The following is a 6,858-nucleotide window of genomic DNA, read 5'->3' as shown; positions in this document are numbered from 1 at the left end:
AGCCAGATCCTTGAGAATTAAGTTTACCAGTCAGGGAAGTGGTTGGAACAGCACTCTGAGCAGAGGGTACAGCATGTGCAAACAGGTGGAGATGAGAAAGTGTGGCATTGTTGGGGCTGTCAACAGCGGAGAGGGTAGAAGACAAGGCAGGTCGGCACATCAAGGCCACTGCAGGGCCCACAGAGGAACCAAGACTTCATTCTGAGGATGTGATAGGGCACAAGTGATTTCAAGCAGAGAATGAAGTGACCAGGTTTGTTTTTTGGGTGGCTGATTATCTGGGAGAGGTGATGGGAGCTGAGGGGTTTGGCTCTAATGTGTCCTTTAAAATACATTCTCCTCGGGAGTTCCCATTGTGGTGCAGTGGTTAATGAATCCGACTAGGAACCATGAGGTTGGGGGTTTGATCCCTGGCCTTGCTCAGTGGGTTAAGGATCCGGCGTTGCCGTGAGCTGTGGTGTAGGTCGCAGACGCGGCTCGGATCCTGAGTTGCTGTGGCTATGGTGTAGTCCAGTGGCTACGGCTCCAGTTAGACCCCTAGCCTGGGAACCTCCATGTGCCGTGGCAGCAGCCCAAGAAATGGCAAAAAGGCAAATCAATCAATCAATAAATACATACATACATACAATAAAATACATTCTCCTTAAAAAAAGAAAAAAAAATCCAAGAAGTTAAAAAAAAATCCAGTGGTGCAAGTGGATAAGCTGCATCTTTGGAGCACTGGTTTGCAGGTTCGATCCCTCGGCCAGGACAGTGGGTTAAAGATCCCCAATGCCGCAGCTGGGGTTGGTTGGATCTAATCTCTGGCCTGGGAACTCCATATGCCACAGGGTGGCCAAAAAGAAAAAAAAAAAAAATATAATAATAATAGCTTCTCCTTTTCCTATCCAGGGGCACCCAGTCTTGACAGGAAAGGAAATCCCCACTCCTGGCTCATGAGGCACTCCTTGTCCTCCCTCTCCTACGGGACCCTGTCCTGGTCCATCTCAGCCCGTCTCCTCAAGGATTCTAGGACAGAGTTCCCAGTGTTGCTCAGTGGGTTACCATCCCAACTAGTATCCATGAGGATGCAGGTTGGATCCCTAGCCTCACTCAGTGGGTTAAGGATCTGGCCAGGTGTTGCTATGGCTGTGGTGTAGGCAGGCAGCTGCAGCTCTGATTCAGCCCCTAGCCTGGGAACTTCCATATGCTGCAGGTTCAGCCCTAAAAAGCCAAAAAGAAAAAAAAGGGTTCTGGAACAGCTTTAAGGGCACTGGGCACCCCATCCTCTTAAGTTGAGACCTGGTGAGGGGCTGGCTCCAAGACCCTCCGTAAGGACACTGAGTCCTGGATCAAGAGTGCTGGAGAGGGCTGGGGCCAGCGAGGTGGATCTGGGTCTGGTCTCAGAGGACTGTCCCTTCCCCCACCCGCCTTACCATTGTCTTGGGACTTTTGGCTGTGACTTCTCATCTCCTCTTTGGACTTGGGTCCAAAGCAGGCTCAAGCCCGTAGCCGCCAAAGTACAGAGTGTTTGCACCCCCTCTCTTTTCCCAACCTCCCTCTCTCCTGCCGTGCTCAGGGAATGCAAACGCATTGCAATATCCGCCTAAAGCAAACATAATTAGGAAGATAAATCAGCTGGAGGAGCCCCCAAAGTTTAATACATTTCCAGTACCACCGGGAACAGATTTCAGTCCCCTCTGCAGGTCTGGGTTGCCAGACGTCTTCTTTCCAGAGAGGGGCTGTGCCTCTGGGCTGGGGAGCCAAAGAGTAGGAGGAGGGAATGGGGCTCTTCCGAGATCCTCTAAGGCCTCCGAAGGCTGGAAGTGCAGGACCTTCCCCCTGTCCCCACCCCCACCCCCACCCCAGATGCAGGAGTCAGACCCAGCTTCTTCCTCTGCAGCTGTTTCCCCCACAAATTAGACACCCGTTTGGGAAACAATGTAGCCTCGTTAATCATTTAATGAAATAAACAACTAATCAAGCTGTGATGCTGCCAGTGTTTCTTAACCTCGGCAATCAGCCTGCCCTGGGGAGGGTGGAGAGGAAAGGAATGGATGGGGTGGGGGCAGGGACTTGGCTGACACCCCCATCCCACCCCACCAAATGCTTCAGTGGAGACAGGGTCATCCCCTTGTGCCTCCAGCCTTTACAGGAGGGACAGTCATGAAAAGTGCTTGAGATCTGCAGGCAGGGGTCGTCGGAGGGCCTGGGTCCCAGCTCTGCTGCTTCCCATCTGGGGAGCCTTTAAGAGGCCCTGCAGGCATCTGAACCTCAGTTTTCACACTCAGAAAAGGGAGCTTATTGCCACATCTGCCTCACTGTGTTGCTGAGGGAGATTCAGAGAGGAGAAAGGATGTAGAAAAGTGTGTGACCCTCTAAAGGGGCTGAGCTGATGTCAACCTTAATTCTTTACCACTTGAGACACCCAGGCTTGAGTGCCTCTGAACTGGGACTGAGGGAATCAGGAAAGGCTTCGTGGATGGAGGGGGCTTCTGGTCTTGGGGTTCAAAGACTGCAGGAAGGTCAGAAGACAGGTAGGAGGAGGTCAGATGTCTTGTCCCCACACCTTATTAACTCCTCAAAGGCAGACATCCTTTTTTGTTTTCTTCTTCTTCCCATTTTTGGCCGCCCAGTGGCAAATGGAGCTCCCAGGCCTGGGATCAAATCTGAGCTACTGTCGCAACCTAAGCCGCAGCTTCGGCAATGCCGGATCCTTATGCCCTGCCAGTGATTGAACCTGCATCCTAGAGCTCCCAAGACACAGCAGGAACTCCAAGGCTGACATCCTTGGTCCCCATTTTTCTGAACTGCCCCCATTATCTTTTCTCCATCTTGCTATGGTGACCCCACCCCAGATGGACTCAGACTGGTCCTGCAGCTGAGGTGGGGGAAGGGATCAGGTCCCCGAGGTTCCCCGTGGACACCAGGACCCTAGCAGGCAATCCTGGCAGAGCTCCACTCTCTCTTCCCAAGGAAAGGGGTTTGGCTCTTGCGTATCCCTCCTTCCCTCCCTGCCAACAAAGGGCTTTCTTCTGCACAGTGCAGCCCCTCTCCCCCGCCTCCCCCTTCCAGCTGAGTTCCCAGGTCTCTCTCCATTTCTAGCCAATCCCCTACTCCCTCTCCTCAAGGCTGGGGGTGAAGGTCAGAGAGAGGGGAGGCTCCAGGTCCAGGCATGTGGGGTGATTCCCAAGCAGCCAGAGAGACAAGCGGGACAAGTACATCAGTGCCCCTCCCCCCCAAGAAAATGCTTCTGCTGTTGACTCCTAAATAACAGATGTCTGTCTGCATATTAATGAGATTGGACGAATAATTGGTGAGTTTTTCATTCAGTGTCAGAATGAACTCGGAGGCCTTATGTTCGTGCACACAGACACCCACTCACCCCGACTCTCCCCTTCCCCCGGAGCACAATGACACAGACACAGATGCTGGCAAGCTTGGCCCGCAAAGGGGAGGGGCAGACAGGGGAGTGGGAGGGGGTGTCAGCAGGATGCAGACCTCCTGGGTCTGGGTCTGTCAGGTTTCTCCTTCTTGATTGCCGCCTCTCCAGTCCCCCGCCCCCACAGGGGGCAAAAGCTTGCCTTTGTGAGATTTCAACCACCTTGCAGAAGGGGCCCAGGGGAAGGCAGGAGCCTGAAGCCAGGGAGGCAGGAGGCAGGTGCTGCCCAGGGCAGAGCAACAAAGCAGTGGCGAGGTTGTGCCTCCCAGGAGCCCTGCTTTAGCCACTGTGCCAGGGTGTGAAGTGGATATTCTGGAGTCAGCTGCCATTTGCCAGCTGGGCACTCTCGTGCAAATTACCCAACCTCTCTGAGCCTCTCCTTCTCTTGTCTCTAAGAACCCTACCTTGCAAGATTGAAAGGACGAAATGTCATGTGTCTGCCTTAGTGCCTGGTTTATAACAGACACCCCCACGTTTGTTCTCTTCCCATGCATCCCCAAAACGCACCAAGACGGTTCCAAAATTGCTGCCTCTCCTGCCAGACCCACCCTCGTTAGAGCAGGGGTTAATTAGAAATTTAGTAATTAGCCTGGCTGCCTAGAAACCGAGAGGAAAAAATAGAGAGAGGGGCAGGCACAGGGAAAGTGATTAGAGAGACATAGAGCGAGAACTGAGGGAATTCTAGGCTTGGAACAGAAGGAGAGAGATCACAGACACAGACCCACAGGCTGGGAAGGGAGAAGGTATTGCAGGCCAGGGAAGTGAGCCCTGGAATGGGAGTCTAGAATCTAGACTGCAGATTCTAGAAGCCCCAGCCCTGCCATGAACTCGCTGTTGGACCTTAGCAAGTCTCATCCTCTCTTAGCACCTTAGTCTCCTCATCTGTAAAATGAGGGGGTTGATTTGCTCTCAGGTCCCTTCTCATCGTGTGAGAACTGGAGTCCCAGGGGCTCAGGGGCAGGGGAGGGGACGGGATACACAACCCGTGCCCCACCCCCCCGCCGCCCCCTCCCCCGGCCCCGCCCGCCCGGCACCTTGCTGTGGCCCATCAGTCACTCTTGCTCTGTCCTCCCTCCCTGGGTAAATGGATCTGCTGCGCCAGCAAACAACTGTCCATTGTGTCCTAATGAGGGACGAGCAGAGAAAACCAATCACTTATGATGCAAATGAGCGGCGGCTGCAGCCTCCTCGCTTTCACTGAGTGCCTCTCTTCTGCTCAGACCCCGGCACTGCCCCAGTTGGGTCTTTCTCCCTAGTCCCAGTTCCCATCTGGTCCCAGAGGAGGAGGGGGCAGGCCCAGACTGGCCTTCCCATTCTCCTTCACTGCCACTCCCAGCAAGGAGGCTCTATCCTCACAGCATCCGAGAGAGGCCAGGCCCAGCTTCTCTTCCCACCCCAGAGAGATTCCAGGGCAGCTCAATCTCTCTTTTTTTTTTTTTTTTTTGTCTTTTTACCTTTTTCTAGGGCTGCTCCCGAGGCATATGGAGTTCCCAGGCTAGGGGTCTAATCAGAGCTGTAGCCACTGGTCTACACCAGAGCCATAGCAACTCGGGATTCGAGCCGCGTCTGCGACCTACACCACAGCTCACGGCAACATGGGATCCTTAACCCACAACCTCATGGTTCCTAGTCGGATTCGTTAACCACTGAGCTACGACAGGAACTCCTGTCTTTTTTTTTTTTTTTTTTTGCTTTTTAGGGCTGCACGTGAGGCATATGAAGTTCCCAGGCTAGGGGTCGAATCGGAGCGGCAGATGCTGGCCTACACCACAGCCACAGCCACTTGGGATCCTTAACCCACTGATCAAGGCCAGGGATTGAACCCGCATCCTCATGGATACTAGTTGGGTTCGCTACCACTGAGCCACAATGGGAACTCCAGTATTTGTTTTAAATTAAGGTGAAATTCACATAGAGTAAAATTAACTTTTTTTTTTTTTTTTGTCATTTTGCTATTTCTTGGGCCGCTCCCGTGGCATATGGAGGTTTCCGGGCTAGGGGTCAAATTGGAGCTGTAGCCGCCGGCCTAAGCCAGAGCCACAGCAACACTGGATCCGAGCTGCGTCTGCAACCTACACCACAGCTCACAGCAACGCCGGATCGTGAACCCACTGAGCAAGGGCAGGGACCGAACCCGCAACCTCATGGTTCCTAGTCGGATTCGTTAGCCACTGCACCATGATGGGAACTTCTAAAATTAACCATTTTAAGGTTTACAATTCCTGCAGCATTTAGCATATTCAGACTGTTGTGAAACCACCACCTCTCTGGGCTCCAGTGTCGTGCCCCTCTGCCCATCTCCACACCCCACCAACTCCAGTGGCACAAGGAAGCTGCTGGAGCCTCAGCAAAGAGTAGAGGAGTAATGGAGGCTGGTGTTGGGGCTAAAGCCTGAGAAAAGCCCAGAGCTGGCCTGGGCTGAAGCCAATAAGTCCTGCATTTTAGGATGGAGCCGGGGGAGAAAGCTCCAGAGCTCTGGTGGGGAGGGAAAAGTAACCACCACCTCCCCCAGCAGAGCCCTGGAGCCGCAGCCTTAGGAAATGGCCTCATGAATTCCTGTAGATTTTTTTTTTCTTATTTTTTTCTGACATTTGGTTAGGAACCAGAGGAGGCCCCAGCACACATCTTGGTTTCCATGGCTTTCAGAGCCTCTGTGGCTCGAGGATGATCCCACCAGCAGGCTCTCACCTTGGCAGCTGCGCAGAGCCCTGAGAGCCCCCGCAGCCCTTTGCCTCCAGGAGAGACTTCCCCTCACCCGGCCCCAGGCTTCACCAAGGGAAATTTTTCCACCCACTCGGCACCGTTTATTGCGGAGTCCTATAGCTTAACAGCTGCGAAGACCCACATGAGTTGTAATTTGAGTTTCTCTTGCCATTTGGTTTCAGATCATTTTTGAGAGAAGATGGCAAACATCTGCTTACCTGTGTGTCTGTGTTACCTTGGGATTCATCTCCCCCACCCCCCACCCTGCCCTCAATCTCTAAACAAAACAACACAAACTCTTCTGGAATCAACCAGTGCCAACGGCTACAGCACTGCAGAGAAAAAACTTCACCAGGTCACCAACTCTCTTTCTTGGCCCCGACCCCCACTCAACTGGAGGCACACTCTCTCTCTTCCAGACCAAACTCAGCCCTGACGACGCAATGAGAGCATTTTCATCTGTGTTCTAATAAATAGGAAGTCCTGGGCTAGTCAGTTCCAGATCTGCCACCAGTTCACTCGGTGACCTTAGACAAGGGCCTTGGACCTCAGTTTTATCACCAATAAAGTGGGGGTAACAATATCCCAGGGCACTAGCTGAGGAGAAATAATGGTTGTGCCAGTGCTTTGAACTTGCAAAGAGATTATCAGGAGTATCCTAATTACTTCTTCAGTGACGGCAGCAGCAGTTTATCCATCTTCAGTATCTGGCCTGAAGGAAGCTCTGCCGAAGG

This window comes from Sus scrofa, chromosome 12 (genome assembly GCF_000003025.6).
Source record: "Sus scrofa isolate TJ Tabasco breed Duroc chromosome 12, Sscrofa11.1, whole genome shotgun sequence".
Classification (NCBI taxonomy): domain Eukaryota; kingdom Metazoa; phylum Chordata; class Mammalia; order Artiodactyla; family Suidae; genus Sus; species Sus scrofa.
This window is presented reverse-complemented; position numbering follows the sequence as displayed.